Source organism: Ornithodoros turicata, chromosome 4, assembly GCF_037126465.1.
Source record: "Ornithodoros turicata isolate Travis chromosome 4, ASM3712646v1, whole genome shotgun sequence".
Classification (NCBI taxonomy): Eukaryota; Metazoa; Arthropoda; class Arachnida; order Ixodida; family Argasidae; genus Ornithodoros; species Ornithodoros turicata.
Window position 1 is genome coordinate 40,854,248 of NC_088204.1, and position 27,734 is coordinate 40,881,981.

General features: G+C 46.1%; 1 long non-coding RNA gene across 1 annotated transcript; it reads left to right on the plus strand.

Moving 5' to 3' along the window:
* The first annotated feature begins 23,768 nt into the window (after positions 1 to 23,768).
* Positions 23,769 to 24,393, plus strand: LOC135393043 (uncharacterized). The gene is made up of 2 exons (XR_010422400.1): positions 23,769 to 23,874; positions 24,217 to 24,393. It is a non-coding gene; the product is annotated as an uncharacterized LOC135393043 (long non-coding RNA).
* The last annotated feature ends 3,341 nt before the right edge of the window (positions 24,394 to 27,734 follow it).

Here is a 27,734-nt window from a genome sequence, read left to right on the forward strand (position 1 = left end):
TATGCTTACTGCACATTTATTTCCTCGTAAATTGATTACAGCAACAACATTTACCATTGAAACCGAGCTGCCAAGGACAGCGCACAGACAGCACTGGCACATGGCAACACTGGCCGCCACAATATGGCGCATCCCTCGTTTTGACGCAGAGCCAGCGCCACCTTTGCTTCTAGCCTCTCCTTATGATTTCTATGATGTGGAATATCCCGCCGCTCACTCAGAAGATATTCTGTAGCAGACGACATGACCAATGGTGTCGTCTGCTATGCTTCCGCTTTAACGTTCGATATCTCGGCGCCGTGCGAATGCTCAACATAAGACGCAGCAGAATTTAAGTCCCATCAGCAGCATTTTACTTTTCCTTGCACTACATGTCTGTAGAATATTCTGCGTGGATGTCCCTCATGTGAGTACACGGGGCTTAAAAACACCATGGATTAATTCAGATGGCACCTGGATTAAATTAAATAGCATCTGGATTTTTTCAGATGGTGCCCGGATTAAATTGAATGGAGCTCGGATTATTTCAGGTGGCACCTGGACTAATTCAGATGGCAGTTGGACTAAAATGAACGGGAAAACCTGTAGTACAGACACCATAGTTTTGGCGCTCTATGGCCTTTGTTGCCTTTGTGCCATTAAACGCATAATCTCTCTCTCTCTCACCTTTATGGTGCTGGCTGAGTACTTTCCAATACAGGTGAAGAAATATCTTAAGGTCTTATAGTGGTCATAAAGACCTTAAATCACTCATATTTGGGTAGTACATATATTGATTTAAATCTTGTTAGATATTGATGATTTTGTGTGGAGTGACTGTATGAAGATGTAATGCTGTTAGAGTGTTTGTCATTACAGATGTGGTCTAAAATTGTTGTAAAGAAGAATATGTTTTGTTACAAAATAACCATGCTTCAGTCACAAATGTCACTGAGATTATCCCAGGAAATACATGCCAAGCAATTGAACAGGTAGTTCCAATCACAAGTTATGTGTTAAATGAAATAATCAGCAATGCCATTGGTGAAGCAAGTATATATTTTCACTTTTGATTACTAGTGCCACGGGTGATGTATGCAGGAATGAGATGGTTAGTTTATAGCAAATCACTGCACAAATCTCCCCATGCAGCAGAGCAGTGTTTTTTTTTCATGAAATATGTACCACATAAATTCGCTGCACCCTAATGTCATTCATACTGCCACATGCACGTCCCACACCTGTACTACTCATCACCGAAAAAAAAAAGGGAGAGAAAGCACACAAGTTCGATGTTGAAGCTAACACTGATTTCTTTGTTCCGTGCACAAATCATGATTGGAACCACCTCCCCATTTGCCTCGCATCCATTTTACCCACAAATCATTTTAAAACAGCACACTGCAATTACGTCACACCAGTATAACATTTTGTGACCAATGCGGACTTTCTTTACTACTGAGTTTTTAGACTATAGTCATAACAAAGGAACAACTCTGTAATGCTTCTTGCATTCTGGAGGAATAAATACTATGGCTAGAGAAAATAAGCCAGAATAATATCAGTTTTAAGTTGAAATGTGCTGCTGCAGAGCGAAGGAGCGAAACGATAAAGTGATGAAGACTGATTGATGATAAAAATTGAAATACCCACTCAGTGTCACGAGAAACCATGCAAAAGAGATGCCCCCTCCTGGGTCTTCTTTCAGCAAGTGACCCAAGGCCAAGCGTGTCTTGGATGCCTTTCCACAGGACTTGGCCAGGAAGGATGGTGTGCCCAGAAGTGACCATCTCTGCTGGAACTGTTTGGAACCGAACAAATGAGGCAGGGGTCAAGAACACGTAAAACATGTTCAACAATCACGACATCGTACAAGTAACACCGCATCGACAAGTACATACGCATATGAAGCACGTGATATGTCCTATACGCATGTTCTTAGATCTTTTCACCTAGAATACAAAATACAGCCGAACGGTTTAGCATTCAGTATCTTCAAGCACTGAAGTGGGACCAAGAAGTAAATCCAACACATCAGCAACTTAATTTACCTCCAGGCTACATCAGTGGGCATATGCGCACGGAGCCTGCTCAGTTTCTTCTAGCCGGCAGCAGCTTCAAGAAAAGGTACCTGGAAATAATACACGGGATCATTTTCCTTTTCCTGTGCAATAAGGCGAAAGTACGCGCCTTCTGGGAGTACAGTACGTTTATTTTTGCTCCGCCAGCGGGATTTGAACTTATCTGCTCCGTGAGGCGCCTCCGTTGTCACTAGTAAGGAAGTAAGGAAGACGTAATCGTGCAATAATTAACCGTGCGCTGCGGATACACCTTTCGGCCATGTGAAATATGATCACAGCGCAATGTGAGGTGAGTTTTGAGAAACAATAACACTTTATACATACCTGAAACCCACTGTATTTAGACACATGGAACTTACACCGACTTCCCCGTCGCCATTTGCAAACGCCGTCTGTCAATTTGAAAGTGACGTTGGCGATGACGATGTGTGCGCCCTTCGCCATCATTGGTTCTGCAAATGCCGCCGACGCGGCTGCACTGCTCCCGGCAGCACTGAGCCAATTGCGAGCTGCAGCCCTGTTCTGTTTGTTTTTGGCACGTATTTTTCTGTCGGTTTATGTAATCTCTGTATATGTTAGAAATCCGTCATCCTGTTCCCAGCGTAAGTAGCCTTTGTAGTGAAGGAGCTCGCAGTACCCAGACAACACAGTGACGTCCAGTGGATGTCCAATGGATATCCATGCGGGAAGTGTGGGATATCCAGAGGATATCCCACCATGTCCCGCGGAGATCCAGGGCACATCCCGGTGACTACCAGAAGACGTCCCACGGCAATCCTATGGACTTTGTGTGGGACGTGTCACGGACATGTTATGGACCTGCCAGGATATGCGTACTATATCGTAGGTGTTCAGCAACGTTCAATATGTTGGCATTGAAGCGTGCCGAGATGGTTTCCTGATTGTGGGAAACGAGACATTATGACGCAAGACGGTTGCGTAATTCAAATTGTAATGACACTTCTTTATTGCAAATAACAGATGTAGCATGCAACATGTACAATATGACTAGACGCACGAGTAAAGCATCCTTATTTAAAGTGAAAACTTGTAATGTGAGGACGGGTGCTTGCACAGCTTGCCAATTCACCAAGCCATTTACCCACTTACACAAATGGCAATTGCATTCTGAAGTACATAACCTAAAACCAGAATCCTTACGTATTTACATATTCTCTCTAGTTAAGTATGAAGTCGCGTTATGCTTTATATAGGTTTGAAAAATATCACATCAATGAGCATAGCATCTAGTGCATCATGAGCATTTTACACATAAAGCAACTGAAAACAAACATCGAAAACTACAAACCCCATGAACAACTGCTGCATGAAAGAACTACACGTGAGTCCTTGCATTAGAAATGATGAATATCCCAAACTGTGGAAGAACATTGAATGGAAAGTTTAAAAGAAAGGGTTGTTGGTTAAAATGATTTGTAAACGTGAAATGAACAAGCTAATGCAATCTCAATCATGGTCAGCTGATGTAGAAAAAAAAACACACAGTGAGCTGGCTCACAAAAACAGTTGAAGCAAAAACACAGAATTTCACATGAGTAAATAGATCTGAAACATGACTGTCCCTTTAGAGCACTATAACTGTGTTCAAAGCAAAACGGTAGAAGCAAAATTTGGGGTACATTATTATTCCAACAAAAAATTGTGTTTGCCAAACGGGAAATAATTTTACTATAAAAAGAGAAGGAGAACAGTTACGATGAAAAGAGAACAGTTTTCCAAGTATTCACACTGCTGTTACATGTAAGAATGGCCGTGAAGTTTTACTTGAGGTTCAAAGGCGACTGAAAAGCATGGTAGCTCCACAACGTAGCAGCAGGGTGCGAAAAAGCGGAGCGATGTTCTCTTACCATATCTTAAAAACTAAGTATACAACCGAGTGTTGGTTATAGTCAAGCATGATGAAGGCATGCTAACAGGAACACTATAACGGACAAGCACGCACATACGCCATTCAACTTTAACTGACATGTGTTAGCCTACGCCTCTTCCAAGCTCTTTGAAAAGATTACCTGACTTGGAATCAGGATTAGTGAGTGGTGGCTAACGATATTACCGCCACATCAACACGGAAGAGCGTAATGGCCTCCCCTCTGCATCATGTCATGGAACGGGCTATTCTGTATTGGGATGGCTGCGAGTAACGTTAGCCACTATACAAGGTGTTTCACCTAAAATGACAAATTCCAGCTTGCGACGTACTCGCCGGAGGATTGTGGGACTTTTGACAATTACCTTCTGGAAACCGTTGCCTGCATTTAGGAAGGCTTTGGACAATTTTTAATTATGCAACTTTTTTTTCAATCGAACTTTGAAAATTGCTAAGGGAACCTCACTTCTTTTTTTTTTTACAGAAATGTGAAGTCTTCCATGGATAACCACATACCCAACAAAAACTGCACAGTATTGCAACAGAAATAGTATAAGAAAATTAGTAAATATTCCACTTTAGCCGTGCCTGCTCGATTGCCACTAAGAAGAGCGTACGGAAGATGTGGGGAGATGAGGAAGGGTTCCCGCCTCTTGCTTTATTATTATTTCCCCTGCTGTGACCTTGACGGTGGTGACAAGGCAAAACAAATGAAGGTAGGGACACTTCCTCCTCAAGGCATACATTTCGCACACATTCCTTTGAGAAAATCATGCAAGCAGGGCTGAAGCCTTATTTTCACTAATTTTTGTCGACTATTTCTGTTGCGATATTGTGCAGTTTTTGTTGGGTCTGCGGTTATCCGTGGAGGACTTCATATTTCTGTTTAAGAAAGTTTCGCGTGGCGATTTTTGTAGTTCAATTGACAAAATAAATTTCCCACAATTAAAAATTGGCCAAAGACTTCCTCAATGGTGCCAAAATTTCGAGGAGGTAATTGCCGAAAGTCCCACAATCCTGCAGCAGGTACATCGCCAGTTAGAATGTTTTGTGACTTTTGGTGAAACACCCTGTATAGGCCTACCTCGCTGTGAAAATCATCTTTTGAAAGAACTCAGGAGAGACATGGCCTAAGTTAGCCACATTAAGCTGTTTGTGCGTGCTTGTCCGTCCTAGTGTTACACTCCGCATTATTTCATCATGTTCACCCTTTGAAGCATTTTGTAGTTGTACAAAACCAGCATAACTGATGCATCAAGGCAGTTAAGACACTGTGAAGGCATTCCACGTTTGCACGCAAGAAAACTGTACATAGCTGCCACTTTTGCTGTGATTTAGTCCTTCCACTCTTGCCACTTATTTAGACGTCATGTCGTGGCGCTCTTTGGCGTGCCTCAGCCACGATTTTATGTTGTGCCCCACTTCGCTGGCAGGTGGCGTGTGGCATTCTTAAGCAGCCGGTTGGACATCACGATGCCTAGAAGAATTATGACACAGCTGTTAGAAAAATGACACGTCACCTGCGCATGTACTGTTTAACCTGATTACAGACAAATTTTCTAGCAAAAACATTGCGTAATACTTACCGCAAATTTGCTGAAAAATATAACTCTGCCTGACTTTTTCGGGTTATATTTTTTTACCAAATTCAGAGATAACAGTTATAACTTTCTTCAAAAATACAGCACGTGACTAAACCCAGATTGGGTTCAATCGTGTTGAGTCAGGTGTGGACTTTCAGTTTAGTCGTCATGATGTTTTTATTTTGACGCTCCTCATAATCATACTTATGTATATTTACAATAAGGGTTTCTTTCACTGCTTTTCTTCGGTTATTGGGAATTTGGTATCCCCTGGTCCAGCAGTTCTCGAGGAAACAGCCCTACCTGATAGTCGCTCATTTGCTTCAGGGTGTATTGAGCGTAATCGGGTATAACTGTAAAAAGCCAGGGCTCGGTCATGTTTTCAAACGGATTATCCCACATGTTTGGAACGTTTTTAAATGAGCAGAGACAATAACCTCTTGTGTGTTCTATGTATATTCTGTGACATCACACAACAAGCACTATGTTATCACGACCTTTTCCTACCATTCTTCGCGACATTCTCAAAATAATGGCGTGACATACCTTTCGAACTCATGGTCAGTCAAAAGTGAACGCCGGCACTGGGTGAACGCTCCAGTCACCGATGCCAGGGAAACGCTACGATGACACACTGCAACCAAATGTTTTCCGTATTAATATTTCACCTTTCATATCCCCGCGATCAACAGACGAAGAGACACTGCCCACATACGTTGACTTTATGACTCAGACTTGGTGGGAATTATACGCTGTACCATATGCGAACTGGGGGAGACGCCACATCTTAATATGTTACACATTGACGCGAAAACAAGACATTTTTATCGCAACCTTTGAAGTAATCGAATTATGGTTGTCCAAGCTTTCGAATCCGACACATTTAACAAATCAATGTTGTTACATGCGTTCACTGTCGGCAATGAAATTCCCTACAAACCACGCTTCTAAATTGACGAATTCTCATATTGCTTACATATTCCGCCGATGCTGTGTCGCTTCTGACGGCGACCCCTCCGAGATCCTCGTACCCTTGGCGTCGCTATAGAGACGAATAAACAACATATTAATAGAGAAACATTAACTTAAATGGTGAGCTTACCTGACAAAACGCGTCCTCTACGCGCTTCGCGTTCAACAGAACTATGCTGGATTGGATTGGATTGGCCAAGCGGGTGAACGCCAAGTACGACGACAAGGTTGTTGGACTGTGTGCAGCTAAACGCTCCGAAAGCGTAGTACGCGCTGCAAGCAAATTTACGCTGCGGAAACAGTCGGCACAATTAAGTACGCTTAGCCAATGCCTGTTCATGAAAGATAAGTTCTTCTCTGTTTCTTTTTTCTTCAACCGGATTGGCCCGCCTGATTCAGGTTATACCTCTGGAGTCTGGACACATCGTTTCACCGCATACACGTCAGCTGCGCGGCGTGACGGTGACGGTGACCGCACACTGAATGCTTTATCGCAGACATGTGGATATTGCAAAGTGAAGATCGCACCACATGATGCATCTCTTGTCCCCAGCATTTCCGATGCGGGCGGGACGTGTATAGGGACTGTGCGACAAACTGGTGGCGCCGCAATGCGGCCTCCGAAGAAAGTACCTTGCGTGATAGCCGCCGGGTAGCCAGCTTTGTTTACATGTGAAGTGCGGGCATCTTTTTTTGCCACAGCATCGCTAACTGTGCCAGCACCTAAAAGAACTCTTCGTTAGGGGCCAGATGCTTAATTTCTCGTGATTTCTACGCTTCCAATACCAGCGTTTGTGACGCGCCATAATAGCGTTTGTGTGACGCGTGACGCCATAATAGCGTTTGTGACGCGCGTTCGGCCATTGCATGAGGTGCGCACAACCTGAGCGAATATATTCTATTTCTTTTGTTCTAGTTTCAATGAAACTGAATGAGGACCTGCAAAATGATCAATGATTTACAGTTGCCACTTTCGTGACGGTGAAACGCCGCTGGATATCACCGTCAAATGCACCGACCAAACGGCAACCTATTTCGAGATAATGATTGAGGGTTTTCATCGACAGTGCCCAGAGCCGATATTGCTCCCGGTATGACGAGTCTCACAGTGAGAACAGAAGTTCTACGTTGTCCAAAAGGTTTAGTATTTACTCACCGACCATTTCACAGCTGTCGTCCCGCAAGCCTACGGCGGTAGCCGAGGTAAAAACTCATACTTTCTTCTTTGAGGATATCTTTAGCGTTATTGTATCTGAAGATACTGGAAAAACTGCAGTACAAGTTCAGGCAATAAGTTGTGACCCCACGTGTTTATTTGTATGGATAAAACGGACGCACGATGTAAATTTCAGTGACAAAGCTATGTGCTATGGTGCAAAGACGACAAAAGGAATACAAGAACAAGACTCAGTCAAAAACATATATGGATATTACAAATGGCTGGAGTCAGAGGAATACACGTATATGCCTTCGCTAGCAAGCCAGGATTTTGTGAGGAGTCAAGTAACCATCCTCTCGACGTATCACTTACAGGTGTTTTGACCGGACAGACACGAGTGGCTGTTCTCCTTCCGTACTGTTAGATGCATTATAAATATGGTGGTTGCTTCTGTGCAGTTTGTCTCCATTCACTTCGTTCGCGCCCCAGAAAGGTTTCACATTATTTGCACTTCGAAAATTAGCCCTTCTAATTACGGCGGTCGCCACCCAAGCTACGGTTCCACTTGAGAATGCATAGAACGGGCGGCATGGTATCACGTCGGATACGTCCAAGACCGCCACTGGCGGCGCTGTCGCGACGGAGCAGCGCGCCCCCTTTAGGTGTCGCACGGTCCCTATAGGATGTACCATATGCGCTTTCGCTGAGATGTCCACTGGACATCCATACAAAGTTTCAGCGGGACGTCTTGTCGTTTCGGACATGATGGGAATGCGAGGATATCCTAAGGACGATGTGTGTTGTCTGGGTATAGGCTGGGCCCCAGTGTCGTTGCGTCTTCTGTCGCTAGTACACGCTGCACAACTGTATACTTTGTCATATTAAATATCCTGTAAACAGTAAACGCTCCCGTCTGTTCGTGTGTGTTTTTCGTGTGTTTTTGTCTTTAGAGCACACGGTATGCTAAACAATGATGTCCAGTGTCTGTACGACATGCCGAGGTGTGTACGTACAGCAGCAGATATGAAAGTCATTGAAGTATGGACTTGGCATCTAATGAAATACAATGCATAGCAACGCTGTGCCACCATATGCATGTATACATGTACAGTAATCAACCATTTATTAAAATTCACTGTTCCCAGCACGCGTAGCACAATGTGAGATACTGGAAGCCAATGTGAAAGTACCGTAAGATCTACAGCCATTTGACCGTAATCAAAATTACGGACACACTACCGTCTTATTTACGGTGATAACCGTCATAGTTACGGTATATTTCATTGGTGCCGTATTAATTACACTGCTTGGACCGTATTTCCAATTAGGGTAGCATACCTGTTCGTTTTACGGTAAAAAATGGATTTTGACCGTAAATTTTAGAGCAGTTTTTTACAGTGTGCCTAACCACTTGCACTTCGGTAGTGGCCCAGGAAGAAATGAACGGCTTGTAGCATTAATATTAGACGTAACGGTAAAATTGTTCCATGGGGGAAATGGTATACAGTAATATGTAACCTGCCTGCGTAACCACTGGCACGTCAACGGTAGTAGTATTGGATAAACACGACTTAACGAGCAACATGACACCTTCCTCCTCTCTCACCCCCCCTGTTACCCCCAATTTTGCAATTTGCACCCCCACCAAATTTCTTTTTAAATTTTTTTTCGATTTTTTCACTTAAAATCGCTCATACACGCATAAGAATGTGATAATAGAGCGTAGAATATAATTTTCAATTAATAAATTCAATTACTATTCATTCCAACGAGAGAGAGAGAGGAGGAAAATATCAAATTATCGTTAAGTCGTGTTATTCTATAACGAGACACACGAAAAGAAGCGCACATACGCATAAATGCACTTTCTAAACTCATTTAATAATTCAAGTCATTACTATACACATTCAATTCATTAATCTGTCAGTCCAGGTTCGGTAACAGCATCAGCCCATGGGCGCCGCCATTTGCAAAGCGCCACACCAGGCAGGTCGGAAAGCATCACGTCAGGTGGCAGCACCGCTGTCATCATGGGGACTTCCGTGGAATGCAGAAAGAAACAAAACAAAAAAAGTGCTAACGAGGGGAAAACACGCGCAAAAACAAGCACACACAAAATTTTCACCATCGCGAATATGTGCGGGCATGCACCGACGAGAATAGCAACAAGGGTCATTGACAGAATGGCGTACAAGGGAATTGCGAACATGTTTGGGCATGCACGGACAAGAATAATAACAACAAGGGGAAGACTTTCTGCTAATCGCAACAAGGTAAATCGACAAACATACACTACTCCAATACACGCTGACAAGTAATCGCAGTTAGGGGGTAGGTAAACGCGTCAACAGAAGAAGAAGTATTAAAACGACAACTCACCGACATCCAAGCATATCTGTGTGCACACACACCGCCCTCCATCTTCTTTACATGACTAAAGAGTTCACCAGCACATCAACGGTCACGATACGAGCGACGCGCCAGACGTCCGCACACGACGAGAGGCAAACAGAAAACTGAATCTGGCGCCCTCTCCGCGGAGCATACGTCACACGCGCGCGCGCGCGCGCTCGCAGCGCCACCACGTCTGCCGTCGGACGTTTCGGTTTTGGTCTCGTCGCCCTTCACGTCTCGCGCGCTCGCAGCGCCACCACGTCTGCCGTCGGACGTTTCGGTTTTGGTCTCGTCGCCCTTCACGTCTCGCGCATGCGCTTCGAGCACGGTGGTGGTGGTGGAGGATTCGCTTTCGTTCTGACGCCCATTTCTTTACGTTTTTTATTTGGAAGCGCCGTATAAAGGGAGAGCGCGCTATCCGCGCGTTATCATTCAGACCAATACTTGGAAAACACCATGTGTGGTTTATTCTCCTGCGTTTCTCGCCGTCGCCAGGAAAAGACAAAAAACGAAGAACTTCGCGAATTTATTCGCGGCATCGTGGAGGAAGCTTTTCAAGTCCACCGCCTGGAATGGTTGCAAGCACGTCAAGAAATGTGTCAGGACAAGATGAAGACGCTCGACCGCATCTTAGCGGCGGACAGACTGACGAGAAAAAAGTCCACCTTTAGTCTGGATAATCTGTATTGGGAACGCAGTTCGGACCTAGAGGACGACGACGACGACGTGTAAATAAAAGAGATGTATTTCTCTACGAGTCTCAGTCTCTTCTTTTTCTTCACGCAACGTGTGCACACACGTCATGTCTAACCCCGAACCTTTTCGTTTCCGCCATCCTTTTCGTTGTATTTTAAGTGGCCCCTCCGTGTGCGGTAAATCCACATTCGTAACGAACGTGTTGAGGAACCTGAACAACGTCGTGGACAAGCCTCCCTCGCAAATATTCTACGTGCAGAAATATGCGTCACCGAGCATGCAGGACGAATTTGGGGACTCCGTAAAATTTACCAAGGAGCTACCTCGCGAGTGGGATACGTCGCGCGCCACGCTCATCATCGTCGACGATCATATGACCGACGCCAATTCCTTGAAGGAGGTGACCGATCTTTTCATTCGGGGTTCTCACCACGCCAACGCGTCGATCTTCTTACTCGTACAAAACATCTTTTTCAACAGTAGCCATTTTAGAACTATATCCTACAACGCCAGTTACGTTGTCCTGTGGCGCACCGTGCGCAGCGTGCACCAGATGGAACATTTCGGCCAACAGCTATTCGGTAGAAAAAGATTAGAGTATTTTCTGGACGCATATAAACAAGCGATGTCGTCACCCCACGCTTATTTACTCGTGGATCTTCACAACTATACGCACGAGGACCACAGGTTGCGTAGCAATATTTTTCCGGGAGAACGTCAATATATCTACGCTTCGAAATGAATCTCCGTCCTCATCTCACTTTACTCAAAGTACTTTCCACTTTACCCCCTCCGCGCCGTCGTCACGTCTTGAGACGTTCTTCCTCCTCCGACATGAAACACCTCTCCGAAATTTGTCTCAATGTATTGAACGGAAAAGTGTCGTTGGCTCCAGATACGTTCGCGCGTCTGAAGAAGCACAAACGCTTCTTACGCCGGCTCGCATACAAAAAGATCCACAAGAATCCGCAACGTTTGAAGCACTATCTGTCTCAGCAGCGAGGGCAGGGCGTTCTTTCGTCGGTGGTTCCTCTCCTGCTTTCCGCCGTGTTGAACCTTTTCGACAATGGCCAAGAGAATTGAAGTAACCAGTTCTATCGGAAATATTCTTTCTTCTAAGGAGAGTGACGACGTCAAAGTGAAACTCATACTGCAGGCACTGTACCGCATACTCAAGCAGTACGGATTCGATCCCTACGACAATAAAAACAAGACGTCCGACGCTACAAATGACTTTGACTATTCGCTCCTCTCTCCAGAGGTTGACGAAGAGGAAGCGGAAAGAGTCGTCTCGGAATTAAAAAAAGTTATTTCCTGGGATAGCGAGGGTTGTGTCTCCGTGTCGGGCAAGCCCATCAGGCACTCCTCCGTTTACGAACTCGTTAATTATTTGTTACAACGTAAGACGGGGAAGAAACCTTCCTGGTTCCCCAAAGTCTCGAAACTATTGCGCCTGATTTCCCTTCCCAAACCTCGCGAGTCTCAGCAGCAGCAGCAGCAAGCCTCAATTGCGTGGACGACTTATGGAGGGATATGAGAAACCAGAGGGTGGTTTGGGGGGCGTGGACCGCTATAGAAAAGCGCATCACTTGAGCAAAAAGAAGGCTCTTGCCATTCTCAGAAAGCTGGATGCCTACACCCTTCACCATCCGGTGAGAAGAAAGTTTAATAGGAGACGCATCATCGCGCTCAAGATCAACGACGTGTGGCAAATGGATCTCGCCGACTTTTCAAAATACAAGAGATTCAACGGTGGCTACCGCTACATTCTCGTGGCGATTGATTCCCTCTCCCGTTTCCTGCGCACCCTCCCGCTAAAGACGAAACGCCCCGCCGAAATGAAAAAGGCCATGATGCGACTTTTTCGGGGTGGTAACGTACCTACACGCATCTTTTGCGACAGAGGCGGGGAATTCTACAACAAGACCGTCAAGGAGTATCTCTCACGAAAGAAGGTACACATGTATTCTACCTTCTCTCCAGTAATCAAAGCATCGCAGGCAGAACGCGTCATACGCACTTTACGCGACAGAATATTCCGTTATTTTAGAGTAACGGGAAAATACCACTTCGTTTCCGCGCTTCCCAAGATCGTGCGCGACTACAACACCACCAAACACAGGACTTTGGGCATCAGCCCGTCCGAAGTCACACCCGAAAACGAATTGGAGCTGTTCAATAAGATAAATGGGAAGCCCGTCGTACCCTCCGTGAAAAAGAAGCTCAAACTGGGGGATAAAGTGAGGGTCCTACTACATAGAAAAGGTTTTCATAAGAGCTCGGAAGGGAGTTGGTCGCCTCAGATTTTCACCGTCTCCCGCCTGAGAGACACCTCTCCTCCCGTCGTACACCTGGAAGATTACCGGGGTAAGGAAGTGGACGGATCTTTCTACCCGGAGGAGGTACTCGTCGTAACCCGCGACGCCAATCAGCCTTGGCCAGTAACGAAAGTGCTGAGAAAGAAGCAAGTGAACGGTCAGAGCTTCTCCTTGGTTCGCTGGTTCGGTTACGACAAAGAACACGACGGTTGGGTTCCGAGCAGCGACGTGGTCAAGATTGGGGAATGACGTCAGACATCTACGTCCACCTCCTCTCGAACGCCAGCATGGATAAGTTTCCTTCGAATAAACTCAATGCCTTCACGGTAGCTTTCGATACTCCCCTTCAACTCTCGAATCGCTATAAAGTCGGCCTGATGGATCTCAGCATAAGTAACGATTTTTTAAATATCGGATACGAAAAGCAAGATGCAAAAATCGAGGTTTCTTTCGAGGACACGGTCGAAGCCGGGAGAACTTTTCGCGTCACCTCGGATCTCGAGAGGGATTTGGGAAAAGCCCTTTCGGAATTTAGCGTTTCTTTCGTGTACAATAAATCGCGATACGACTTTGTATTACCCGAAGACGTGAAAGCCGTGGAATTGGACCCTGGGCTCGCACAGGCGCTCGACTCGTTACTGGCATCACGCGAATCAGGTCGTGCGGTGAAGCCTCTTAAAATGAGCGAGCGCGAAGCCACCTCCATCTTATTGGAGCACGCCGCACCCGTCGCTTTCGGCGACGTCACTTTGAATTCGCAAACCACGTCCCTTCGTAACACACTCAACAAGTATTTCCAGACGCACAAGATGGAAGCAACGCTAGAATTCGCGGATAACGTCTACTCTCTGAAAACACCGAAAGAGTTCAACATTCCAGAACCTTTTTTAAAGCTGCTACAGTTCACACCCGTCGAGGGGCAAGAAGGAACTCTGCGCACCTCGCTCCCTGTAACGCGTCAATTTTCTTTCGTGATCAAGACGAAAATTCCTCGATCATTGCAAGTACATCTACCTCCCGGCTATTATGCTACGCCCCAAGCACTTCTGGATGCGATTAACCAACGCGTTGGTGAACGCGTGCACTTCAGCTTCGATCGAGCCGAACAGAAATGTAAAATTCGGCTTTCTGAGGGAACCACCACATTGAGACTTTCCGAGTACCTGGCCGTGCTTTTGGGTTTCGAATCGCGTACCCTGTTCACATGGGAGGAGGAGGAGGATGCCACGAGCTCAGTCGAGGTACTCCTGGAACCTCCATTTCACAACATAATCGTCTACACGGATATCGTAGAACCCACCTACGTGGGGAGCGGAAAAAAAACTGATATTAAAAATACTACCCTTTTATTACGAGAAAGACAAGCACGTCGTTACCTACACGTTAGATAACATCCAGTATTTTAACCTGTCTCAATTCGAAATTCCCTCAGTGACAATCGTTCTCGCAGACGAAACGGGAAGACGTTTACCGTTGCGATCTAAAGGTAGAACCAATCTAACGTTGCATTTCAAATATGTACCGTAATTCTTCAAAAATAATCCCCGTGTATACGGGTCCCCTTTTTCAACGCGGTGGTGGTGTGTTGAGCAACATATCCAAATTTATTGTACCCATCTGGCAACAAATAAAACCTATCGCCAAGAAAACGTTGAAGCGCTTGGCGCGAAATTTGGCCGACGGCGAAGGAATATCGCGAGCAGTAAAAAAAACAGCAATTGCGACGGGGAGAGACGTGTTGGATTCCATGCAGGGCTCGGGGAAGAACAATGGGAGGATACGACGCAAAAGACAACAAAACTCGACGGCTCCATGTCACGCAACAAGTGCGTCACACTTTCGAAACGCCTCATCGCGAATTTCGGATGGACGTTTCGAAGGAAGACTAACTGGTTGACTGACTGACTGAGTGCATGTTGGGTAGGTTGCTCCCACATATTCACTTGTCATGCTCAGGTTGCACGGTTTCGTATTCCTCTATTGAGCAGGGTTCTCACGAACGATTAGCTAGCGCGCGCGCGAGAGAGAGAGAGAGAGAGAGAATGAAGACAGGGAAAATTTTTATTCGGTATATACAGTTATTCGACCTCGTCGACGTCTCCTCCTTGCTCCTCCTCCTCCTCGTCATGTTCATCGAGGATCCAAGGGTCGTGCCTATAGAAATAAACAAAAAGAATGAAACATCGAACAAGAAAGATCTCTCGGAAAACTTACGGGATTTGCGTTCGCATCCACCGTTCGAGGATGTCTCTCCATCCCGCACTGCGCACTTGGTTCCACTGAGTGGTGAGGGACGGGAGGAGGCGCTCTGCGGCCTCAAAACTTAGGGGAAGATTACCTTCAAGACAGAGCTCTCCCTCTAAGTTTCGGGGGAGTCTAAAAAATAGCTCTCCGTCCAGTCCCCGACGCATAGCAATCTGCGTCCACTCAGTCACGTAGTAGCCCATGAAAACTGCCACCGTTGCGTCCTGAATTTCAACGTCCTCACTGAACGTGAAGCACTGAAAGAAGGCCTCCACGTCCATGCGGGGGACGTGGCACCCCGTCGCCGGTATCAGTTGGAAGAATGCTTCTACCACTGCGATTACTGTAAACCCTACAGAAATGCATGAAATAAAATAAATAAATAAATAAACAAGACGCTATACAATGTCGAACAGACTTACCAAAGAGGGGACGGATGTGGACAAGGAGGTCGAAGATGGATTGGAAACGACGAGCCATATCGCTTGGTCGGTTGGTTGGTTGGTTGATGATAGGCAGGGAATAGAAGATGAGGTGGCAAGAGGAACGGTGCATCTTATAACCGTGCTTTCTCACGCTCGCATGCATCCGGCGTAATAGTATCGCTTACGGGAAACCGCCATTTTCTCGTTCAATATGACGCGCGCGCGCGCGCGCGCAAATTCAAATGTTAATAAAACAGTTGTTATCGTTGCTTCCAAATGATGGTTCTGACCGCTGTTTCCAAACATGTCCCAACACGTTCAAGGACGATAGAGAGAGAGAGGGAATAAACGTTAGTATAAATTTCGAAGCAGTAGCGACAGTTTGAGCAATCGTATAGAAAACCATGCTCAGCTTGGAAGATCCTCGTAAGTGATGCCCGTTTTGAGAAAAAAAGTTTGTTTGAAGTGTTTCGTTTTCAGTTTTCAACAACTTTGCGGCTCGTGAAGTCGGTTTCTTCCCACCTCACGTGTTTCGGGAGATTGGCAGCGCACGCTTCTTCTGCACCAACTGCGGTGGTTTGTGGTCCAAAGGTACGCTTCCTCGTTATTTTTTTTTTAATGCGTTCTATAACCAGTCACATTTTTTCAGAGCAAAAGCACTGGACGGACCGATTGATTCGACCGTTTCTCGGCTGTCGGACGGTACCGTTCGACGTGCATTGTAAAGGAATTCGTCTCGTAAAGCAACAAGAACAAGAAGAAGAAGAAGATGGAGGAGATGGATCATCAGTGTCACTCTGTGACTGAAGAAGACTGTGCGTGTATCTGTTTTTTTTTTTTTTTTAAATACGTGCTTCTTACACTCCTTTCGTGCAGATTACGAATGGCTACTGACGGGAGATCTGCCCTTGGTCCTAACCTTCAAGCCTCCTCCGAAGACGTTCTTTTTGCGGATTGGTGATCAGCTGAGAACCTGTCGTTGCGGTGGACTTTGGTCGAGAAACCCCAGCCATTGGTTAGACTCGAGCCTTCGCCCGTATTTGGGCTGTCTTCCCGGCTACGAAACCAAAGCTGAAGGCTAACTCTCTCTCTCTCTCATGTAACCTCTCACGATAAATAAATAGAAAAAAACGGTTGCCTACTCTCATTCATGTCTCAGTCATGACGCCTGAGCAGCGGTTTGCAACCTTTGTGCAAATGCGAATGTATCGGGACTTGCTACGATTACGCGATTATATTCACGGTGATGGCTGCGAGGGTGACTTTCGCTCGATTCTCAAGACGATACCCTTACGTCTGTTCAGCACCAGTGGGAGGATTACAAAGAAAATGAAGCGATTCGTAGATTACAAGCCCGAGCTGTTGGAAAAGTATAAACGAGGACTGTCAATTGACCCGTGTCTCATCAACGCGGGTTTCAACCGACCTATCGTCCGTCGCTACTGGCTTCTCCACACATCCCTCGACGTCACGGTGACCGGCAACGACGAGCGTCGGGTCAGCACGTTGGAAGATCGTCTCGCAAGGGTCTTGTGTATGTCGTGAATAAATAGACTATTTTTTACGAAACGAGTTCGCTCACGAGGAGACGTTTTATTGTTTCGTCATTCTCTTCGAGGTTACAGGAAAATATGGATACACAATTTTTCAAACTGTAGCGTTTCGACATGCGCGTGGCTACGTAGATACAAAAAAGCCCGCAGTAAGGCGAAAAGGGTGATTGAATACACTGGTCGTTATACTCGTCCACTAGTAAAGTCCTTCGAAGGTTTGCTTCGATAGGGGGAAGTCCGTAGCTGTCGAAAAACACTGCAGACCCGTCGTAGTTTTTCATGTAAAGCACCCAGTGCTGGCCGCGATTTCTTCGCTCTTCGGTATTGATGATTAAATAGCCGGGCTTGCGTAAAACGAAGGCTTCGTCGGAAGCGCAAATGCCTCTCAGCATGGAGGAAGCGAGGGGGTTCAGGGACACGAGTTCCAAGATGTCGCTCTCGTACATTTGTTCTATGGGAAGGTGACCGTGCGGTCCTTGTCGACGCACATGAGCTTGGGACACTCGGAAATCAAGAGGACGGTGACCGCGTGTGGAAGGGCTTTAGCGAAACGTAATTGCAGGCGAACGTTTCCTTTTCGCCACTCGTTCAAATGCGAAGGAGAAGAACACTTGTCCACGTCCAAGTTGAAGTAGAGAAGGAACCCGTTCGTTTTAAATCGGTCGTAGCTATACTTCAAATGTTTCTCTCCCAGTTCTTGCAAGAAGTTAAAGTAGGGAATTTTGACGAGGTCGTTCTTAAAGTCGTACTCGCCTCGCACTTGCTGACCGTCCACGGAGAGCATCGAATGAGACAGGTCGTAATGGCGGAATTTGTAGGGGTTCGACTGGATGTCACCGAGAAAGTCGGACGTGGCGAGCAGGACGACGCATAATTTGGAAGGCACCCTTTCGGGATAAACGTTTTCAAAGTGAGCGTCCAAGCTCCCGGCACTCAAACTCCGCACTTTGGTTTCCAATCCGCGTAAGACGTAGATAGCAGGTGTGCTCTGAAGGCGCCGCTCGTATTCCAAAAAGAGGGAAGGTGCCAGCGTCACCTTTTTCAAGTGTAACGTCATCTCTTTGATGTCCACCTCGTAATTGTACGTCTTCTTGTCGTTGGGCGCCGACATGAGTTTAAATTCGTCGTTGTTTAACAGGAAAATGATGCGAATTTCGACGGCAGGTAGCATCAGTCGCGGCTGTTGGAACAGGTCGGTATTGATCTGACCGACCAGGTTAAAGTATTTTCCACCCTTCGTCGCTTCGTAACGTTGTTTCGGACCGCGAGACGAGACGTCGTAATCGTTCTTTAAATGCTCGTCGTCCTCGACATAGAGTCCAGCCGCGTGCACTGTTTCTTGAGCCATAGGCGTGGAATGTAGCACAACGTCCAAAATACTCCTGTAGGCGTACAACTCGTTGGAACTGACGAGCTTGTTGTTCACATAAACGGTGACCGTCTTAAACATGCCGCTCAACAGATGGTTTATTGGGAAAACGACATCTTTCTCGTCCATTTCTTCCCCGTCGTCGCGAACAATGCGCGCGGTCAAAGACACAAAGCTACCGTAGAGATCCAAGTGTGCCCTTTGTAAATTTTGAATACAAAACTCGATCACGGAATTATTTACTCCGTTGACCGGATAAAAAAGTTGGTACGAAGTATCTTCCACTCCGTATTGAACAGAAGGGGGGTCGAATATCATCACGTCACTCGTAAGACAATGCGGTGACCGTTGAGTCTGTATTTTTCCTTTCGTTGACGTCATGACGGGAGCGAAGTGGATATGTGACCCTCTCGCTCAAAAAGAACCAAAGATGTCTGCAGGTGCTTCGACAGGTGTGGCTTTTTGTTGTCTTTTGCGTCGTATCCTCCCATTGTTCTTCCCCGAGCCCTGCATGGAATCCAACACGTCTCTCCCCGTCGCAATTGCTGTTTTTTTTACTGCTCGCGATATTCCTTCGCCGTCGGCCAAATTTCGCGCCAAGCGCTTCAACGTTTTCTTGGCGATAGGTTTTATTTGTTGCCAGATGGGTACAATAAATTTGGATATGTTGCTCAACACACCACCACCGCGTTGAAAAAGGGGACCCGTATACACGGGGATTATTTTTGAAGAATTACGGTACATATTTGAAATGCAACGTTAGATTGGTTCTACCTTTAGATCGCAACGGTAAACGTCTTCCCGTTTCGTCTGCGAGAACGATTGTCACTGAGGGAATTTCGAATTGAGACAGGTTAAAATACTGAATGTTATCTAACGTGTAGGTAACGACGTGCTTGCCTTTCTCGTAATAAAAGGGTAGTATTTTTAATATCGTTTTTTTTTCCGCTCCCCACGTAGGTGGGTTCTACGATATCCGTGTAGACGATTATGTTGTGAAATGGAGGTTCCAGGAGTACCTCGACTGAGCTCGTGGCATCCTCCTCCTCCTCCCATGTGAACAGGGTACGCGATTCGAAACCCAAAAGCACGGCCAGGTACTCGGAAAGTCTCAATGTGGTGGTTCCCTCGGAAAGCCGAATTTTACATTTCTGTTCGGCTCGATCGAAGCTGAAGTGCACGCGTTCACCAACGCGTTGGTTAATCGCATCCAGAAGTGCTTGGGGCGTAGCATAATAGCCGGGAGGTAGATGTACTTGCAATGATCGAGGAATTTTCGTCTTGATCACGAAAGAAAATTGACGCGTTACAGGGAGCGAGGTGCGCAGAGTTCCTTCTTGCCCCTCGATGGGTGTGAACTGTAGCAGCTTTAAAAAAGGTTCTGGAATGTTGAACTCTTTCGGTGTTTTCAGAGAGTAGACGTTATCCGCGAATTCTAGCGTTGCTTCCATCTTGTGCGTCTGGAAATACTTGTTGAGTGTGTTACGAAGGGACGTGGTTTGCGAATTCAAAGTGACGTCGCCGAAAGCGACGGGTGCGGCGTGCTCCAATAAGATGGAGGTGGCTTCGCGCTCGCTCATTTTAAGAGGCTTCACCGCACGACCTGATTCGCGTGATGCCAGTAACGAGTCGAGCGCCTGTGCGAGCCGAGGGTCCAATTCCACGGCTTTCACGTCTTCGGGTAATACAAAGTCGTATCGCGATTTATTGTACACGAAAGAAACGCTAAATTCCGAAAGGGCTTTTCCCAAATCCCTCTCGAGATCCGAGGTGACGCGAAAAGTTCTCCCGGCTTCGACCGTGTCCTCGAAAGAAACCTCGATTTTTGCATCTTGCTTTTCGTATCCGATATTTAAAAAATCGTTACTTATGCTGAGATCCATCAGGCCGACTTTATAGCGATTCGAGAGTTGAAGGGGAGTATCGAAAGCTACCGTGAAGGCATTGAGTTTATTCGAAGGAAACTTATCCATGCTGGCGTTCGAGAGGAGGTGGACGTAGATGTCTGACGTCATTTCCCAATCTTGACCACGTCGCTGCTCGGAACCCAACGGTCGTGTTCTTTGTCGTAACCGAACCAGCGAACCAAGGAGAAGCTCTGACCGTTCACTTGCTTCTTTCTCAGCACTTTCGTTACTGGCCAAGGCTGATTGGCGTCGCGGGTTACGACGAGTACCTCCTCCGGGTAGAAAGATCCGTCCACTTCCTTACCCCGGTAATCTTCCAGGTGTACGACGGGAGGAGAGGTGTCTCTCAGGCGGGAGACGGTGAAAATCTGAGGCGACCAACTCCCTTCCGAGCTCTTATGAAAACCTTTTCTATGTAGTAGGACCCTCACTTTATCCCCCAGTTTGAGCTTCTTTTTCACGGAGGGTACGACGGGCTTCCCATTTATCTTATTGAACAGCTCCAATTCGTTTTCGGGTGTGACTTCGGACGGGCTGATGCCCAAAGTCCTGTGTTTGGTGGTGTTGTAGTCGCGCACGATCTTGGGAAGCGCGGAAACGAAGTGGTATTTTCCCGTTACTCTAAAATAACGGAATATTCTGTCGCGTAAAGTGCATATGACGCGTTCTGCCTGCGATGCTTTGATTACTGGAGAGAAGGTAGAAACATGTGTACCTTCTTTCGTGAGAGATACTCCTTGACGGTCTTGTTGTAGAATTCCCCGCCTCTGTCGCAAAAGATGCGTGTAGGTACGTTACCACCCAGAAAAAGTCGCATCATGGCCTTTTTCATTTCGGCGGGGCGTTTCGTCTTTAGCGGGAGGGTGCGCAGGAAACGGGAGAGGGAATCAATCGCCACGAGAATGTAGCGGTAGCCACCGTTGAATCTCTTGTATTTTGAAAAGTCGGCGAGATCTATTTGCCACACGTCGTTGATCTTGAGCGCGATGATGCGTCTCCTATTAAACTTTCTTCTCACCGGATGGTGAAGGGTGTAGGCGTCCAGCTTTCTGAGAATGGCAAGAGCCTTCTTTTTGCTCAAGTGATGCGCTTTTCTATAGCGGTCCACGCCCCCCAAACCACCCTCAGGTTTCTCATATCCCTCCATAAGTCGTCCACGCAATTGAGGCTTGCTGCTGCTGCTGCTGAGACTCGCGAGGTTTGGGAAGGGAAATCAGGCGCAATAGTTTCGAGACTTTGGGGAACCAGGAAGGTTTCTTCCCCGTCTTACGTTGTAACAAATAATTAACGAGTTCGTAAACGGAGGAGTGCCTGATGGGCTTGCCCGACACGGAGACACAACCCTCGCTATCCCAGGAAATAACTTTTTTAATTCCGAGACGACTCTTTCCGCTTCCTCTTCGTCAACCTCTGGAGAGAGGAGCGAATAGTCAAAGTCATTTGTAGCGTCGGACGTCTTGTTTTTATTGTCGTAGGGATCGAATCCGTACTGCTTGAGTATGCGGTACAGTGCCTGCAGTATGAGTTTCACTTTGACGTCGTCACTCTCCTTAGAAGAAAGAATATTTCCGATAGAACTGGTTACTTCAATTCTCTTGGCCATTGTCGAAAAGGTTCAACACGGCGGAAAGCAGGAGAGGAACCACCGACGAAAGAACGCCCTGCCCTCGCTGCTGAGACAGATAGTGCTTCAAACGTTGCGGATTCTTGTGAATCTTTTTGTATGCGAGCCGGCGTAAGAAGCGTTTGTGCTTCTTCAAACGCGCGAACGTATCTGGAGCCAACGACACTTTTCCGTTCAATACATTGAGACAAATTTCGGAGAGGTGTTTCATGTCGGAGGAGGAAGAACGTCTCAAGACGTGACGACGGCGCGGAGGGGGTAAAGTGGAAAGTACTTTGAGTAAAGTGAGATGAGGACGGAGATTCATTTCGGAGCGTAGATATATTGACGTTCTCCCGGAAAAATATTGCTACGCAACCTGTGGTCCTCGTGCGTGTAGTTGTGAAGATCCACGAGTAAATAAGCGTGGGGTGACGACATCGCTTGTTTATATGCGTCCAGAAAATACTCTAATCTTTTTCTACCGAATAGCTGTTGGCCGAAATGTTCCATCTGGTGCACGCTGCGCACGGTGCGCCACAGGACGACGTAACTGGCGTTGTAGGATATAGTTCTAAAATGGCTACTGTTGAAAAAGATGTTTTGTACGAGTAAGAAGATCGACGCGTTGGCGTGGTGAGAACCCCGAATGAAAAGATCGGTCACCTCCTTCAAGGAATTGGCGTCGGTCATATGATCGTCGACGATGATGAGCGTGGCGCGCGACGTATCCCACTCGCGAGGTAGCTCCTTGGTAAATTTTACGGAGTCCCCAAATTCGTCCTGCATGCTCGGTGACGCATATTTCTGCACGTAGAATATTTGCGAGGGAGGCTTGTCCACGACGTTGTTCAGGTTCCTCAACACGTTCGTTACGAATGTGGATTTACCGCACATGGAGGGGCCACTTAAAATACAACGAAAAGGATGGCGGAAACGAAAAGGTTCGGGGTTAGACATGACGTGTGTGCACACGTTGCGCGAAGAAAAAGAAGAGACTGAGACTCGTAGAGAAATACATCTCTTTTATTTACACGTCGTCGTCGTCGTCCTCTAGGTCCGAACTGCGTTCCCAATACAGATTATCCAGACTAAAGGTGGACTTTTTTCTCGTCAGTCTGTCCGCCGCTAAGATGCGGTCGAGCGTCTTCATCTTGTCCTGACACATTTCTTGACGTGCTTGCAACCATTCCAGGCGGTGGACTTGAAAAGCTTCCTCCACGATGCCGCGAATAAATTCGCGAAGTTCTTCGTTTTTTGTCTTTTCCTGGCGACGGCGAGAAACGCAGGAGAATAAACCACACATGGTGTTTTCCAAGTATTGGTCTGAATGATAACGCGCGGATAGCGCGCTCTCCCTTTATACGGCGCTTCCAAATAAAAAACGTAAAGAAATGGGCGCCAGAACGAAAGCGAATCCTCCACCACCACCACCACCGTGCTCGAAGCGCATGCGCGAGACGTGAAGGGCGACGAGAGCAAAACCGAAACGTCCGACGGCAGACGTGGTGGCGCTGCGAGCGCGCGCGTGTGACGTATGCTCCGCGGAGAGGGCGCCAGATTCAGTTTTCTGTTTGCCTCTCGTCGTGTGCGGACGTCTGGCGCGTCGCTCGTATCGTGACCGTTGATGTGCTGGTGAACTCTTTAGTCATGTAAAGAAGATGGAGGGCGGTGTGTGTGCACACAGATATGCTTGGATGTCGGTGAGTTGTCGTTTTAATACTTCTTCTTCTGTTGACGCGTTTACCTACCCCCTAACTGCGATTACTTGTCAGCGTGTATTGGAGTAGTGTATGTTTGTCGATTTACCTTGTTGCGATTAGCAGAAAGTCTTCCCCTTGTTGTTATTATTCTTGTCCGTGCATGCCCAAACATGTTCGCAATTCCCTTGTACGCCATTCTGTCAATGACCCTTGTTGCTATTCTCGTCGGTGCATGCCCGCACATATTCGCGATGGTGAAAATTTTGTGTGTGCTTGTTTTCGCGCGTGTTTTCCCCTCGTTAGCACTTTTTTTGTTTTGTTTCTTTCTGCATTCCACGGAAGTCCCCATGATGACAGCGGTGCTGCCACCTGACGTGATGCTTTCCGACCTGCCTGGTGTGACGCTTTGCAAATGGCGGCGCCCATGGGCTGATGCTGTTACCGAACCTGGACTGACACATTAATGAATTGAATGTGTATAGTAATGACTTGAATTATTAAATGAGTTTAGAAAGTGCATTTATGCGTATGTGCGCTTCTTTTCGTGTGTCTCGTTATAGAATAACACGACTTAACGATAATTTGATATTTTCCTCCTCTCTCTCTCTCGTTGGAATGAATAGTAATTGAATTTATTAATTGAAAATTATATTCTACGCTCTATTATCACATTCTTATGCGTGTATGAGCGATTTTAAGTGAAAAAATCGAAAAAAAATTAAAAAAAAAATTTGGTGGGGGTGCAAATTGCAAAATTGGGGGTAACAGGGGGGGTGAGAGAGGAGGAAGGTGTCATGTTGCTCGTTAAGTCGTGTTTATCCAATACTAGTAACGGTGTCTCAAAGAAAACAAAGTTATGCAGTAATAGGCAGTCTGCCTATCTGCTCACGCGTCAGTACTGCCCAGACACAAAAATGAATGACATGTAATATTCGACGTAACGGAACAATTGCTGCATAACTATCCGTGCAGGCATCGCTTCTTGTGCGCTATGCTGAAATGTTGCTTCCAAGGGCATTTACAGCAGACTTGTACATAACTTAAATAATCTACTCAAGTTACTCTATCTTAAATACTTTTCTAGTAACCTGGTATCCTACAAATACTTTCAAAACCGGGTATCTTTAAGGAAGGGAGTTGCCTCAGGACATCATCCTACATCTCTACCGGTTCGCTGGATTTCTACCCATCTACGGGTATCTTTAAGGGAACTTGAATACATTTTAAAGTAACTTCTACTCGGTATTTAAGTTACCTGTCACATATTTTTCTTCTGGTGGTGTTCTGGGTTCATGCGTCGGAATGTTTTAAGTTTTCCTCCACACTTTCTTTCTCCATTAAGTATGCAATCTGAGTGAAAGCACGGTAGAAGCTTTAACGTCACCTTGACGGTAGTTTTCATTGATGGATTTGATTGGATGACAAAAATTACAGTACTTTTATTTTCGCCGTTGTAATTTACTTTCTCGTTGCGACGGGCTCCTGTCATTTCAGCTGCCCCCTTATGCCTCAGGAAAGGACATGGCCACGATATTGAAATAAAACACGCTTCATGAGCTTTTAAGCACGATGTCGCGTGCCCTTCCGTACGCCAGTCTCTACAGCATCGGGCTCTTGAAGGCGGTGCATCACCCCTAGACATTGTTCAGACGCTGGTGACAGGTGCACTGGCTTAATTTATAAGACTGCTGGCAAACTGTGGCTAGGCAGAAAACATTTATGACACATATATTCCCTGGCACAACCTGCTCGCATGTGTTTTGCAGTGAATTTTACAAAAACTAACTTCGAAATAACTTGAATGTAACGAGTTACTTTTGTGAGTATTTACTACTCTACTCAAATACTTTTGCAAATGAAGTATTTACTACTCTACTCAGTTACTTTTTGGCAAGTATTGAGTAACTGACTTTTAGCAAGCCGTTTTTGCCTGAACGAAAAGACTGATTCGAGAGTCGCGCATGCGCATTACGAATCAGTGAAGGAATCTTCGCACGACCGAATTCGAGTCGTTTCGTTGTTCTTCGCCGAAACGACCGATTTACGCTGCAAATCAAGATGGCGTCGATCACTGCGAGCTGTGGTCCAGCAGGCCGTAACCAAAATATGGGTATTTCTACTGTTCTGAACGATTAAAATGCTCTCAGGGAGGCTGTTGGCGACAGATATGTTAATATTTCTTACCACAGCGAGCACACAGGGCGGTGGGCAGTCACTAGTAGCTATACGAAACGGCTGCATTAAGCTTAGCGACTGTGTAATACAATTGGGATACTTTGGAAGCCATTCGATCTTCGATCGATGTATCCCGGGCGCACAGAATATGAAAAAGTTACCCGGAACACGTTTACTACACAATCACAGACGACTGAGGTCAACCTTGTCCATATACAAGCCTATTATTGCACACTTCGCGGCGTCTGCCAGAGCGAGATCACTTATAACAGTGACCAGAATGCGGCAGGACTACTTTTGAGGCACTCTGGCCACGTTGACCACAAAACGGCGTTCCATACTCCCTCCGAATCAAACTTTGCACAACTTGTAGCAAACACACACGCAGGACATTTGCAACCAGCAATGACAACCAAAACAAAGATGATGGCGATGGCAGTCGCCGTAGCCCAAATGCAGGGAGCTCCAGCGTAGTCTTTGCGGATTTAGTTCATCTTAGTTCCGTTTAAGAGCTCTCGCTCTTGTGTTAACCAGCTAAGCAGATGAATAAAGTGTTCGCCGATTATTCGCCGTCTTGCTCGTCTGCTTTCATCCATGACAATATACTGATCGATGGTACATGAGCAGTCACCAGCCTATTCAATAGCTCCTTGAAGACTGACCAGCTTTCCTCCGCTGTTCGGTGCATAGACCGTTCAGTGAATTCCGTTAAACACGAGGCCAACCGTAGCCACCGAAGCCACCGTAGTGTTAATGACGTCAAAATTTGCTTTGTTGTGCAACTTGATGACTTTATATTTTTTCTTAGGTGGAGGGTGTTCAAACTGCATATCTCCACAAACAGTAAGATGGTCACTAAGAGGACACGGTGATGTAAATACGGTATCGAAAAGTTCTGGGTCAGTCGTCAGAATGAGATCTAGAGTATTATTAGTTGTTGTGGCTATTCTTGTTGGAGATTGCACAACCTGGCTTAAACGAAAAGTGGAGCATAAATCAAGGAAGTCACGCTCTTCGCGACAAGAAGCGCACATAGATGACCAGTCGATACCCGGGTAGTTAAAGTCGCCAACCAGCACATTCTTGTCGTTGGAGTATCGCTGGGTGACCATGTCTAGAGCAATGTGCAAGAAGGAACAAAAATTTACGAAGTTTGGTGACCGATAGCAGACACCAATTAATAAACGTGAAAAGCAGCCCTGAACGCACACCCACAGCATGTGATATATCTTGTATATATGTTGTATATATGTTGTGCTATGTCTTGTTTACATAAATCGGTTCATCAATTGCAAACACAATGTGTAAAATTACGCATGCATGCATTATGGATAGAGAGCATACGTCACTTGAAGCACTCCTGCGTATTGCTATGCATGCTCCTGGGGAAAACATTATTCTTTTTCACTCTCATGCATTGGGAAAAATATGTAGATTAAAACTTGAGCACTTTAAAACTCGTCATTTGTTTAGTTTGTGTCCATTGAAGCGTGTAGGAAATCAAATATTTCATATATAATTATTTTATATTCAAGATATTTTAGCTTGGAATGATTGACTTCTGTAATCAATGCTCACCAACTTGCTCTATCCCTCGAATGTGTCTTCATCATCTTCTTTCTTTCATCTATGCATGGAGCAGTCTTACCCGCACAGCATGTTTGCTCACATTAATTCAGTTAAGG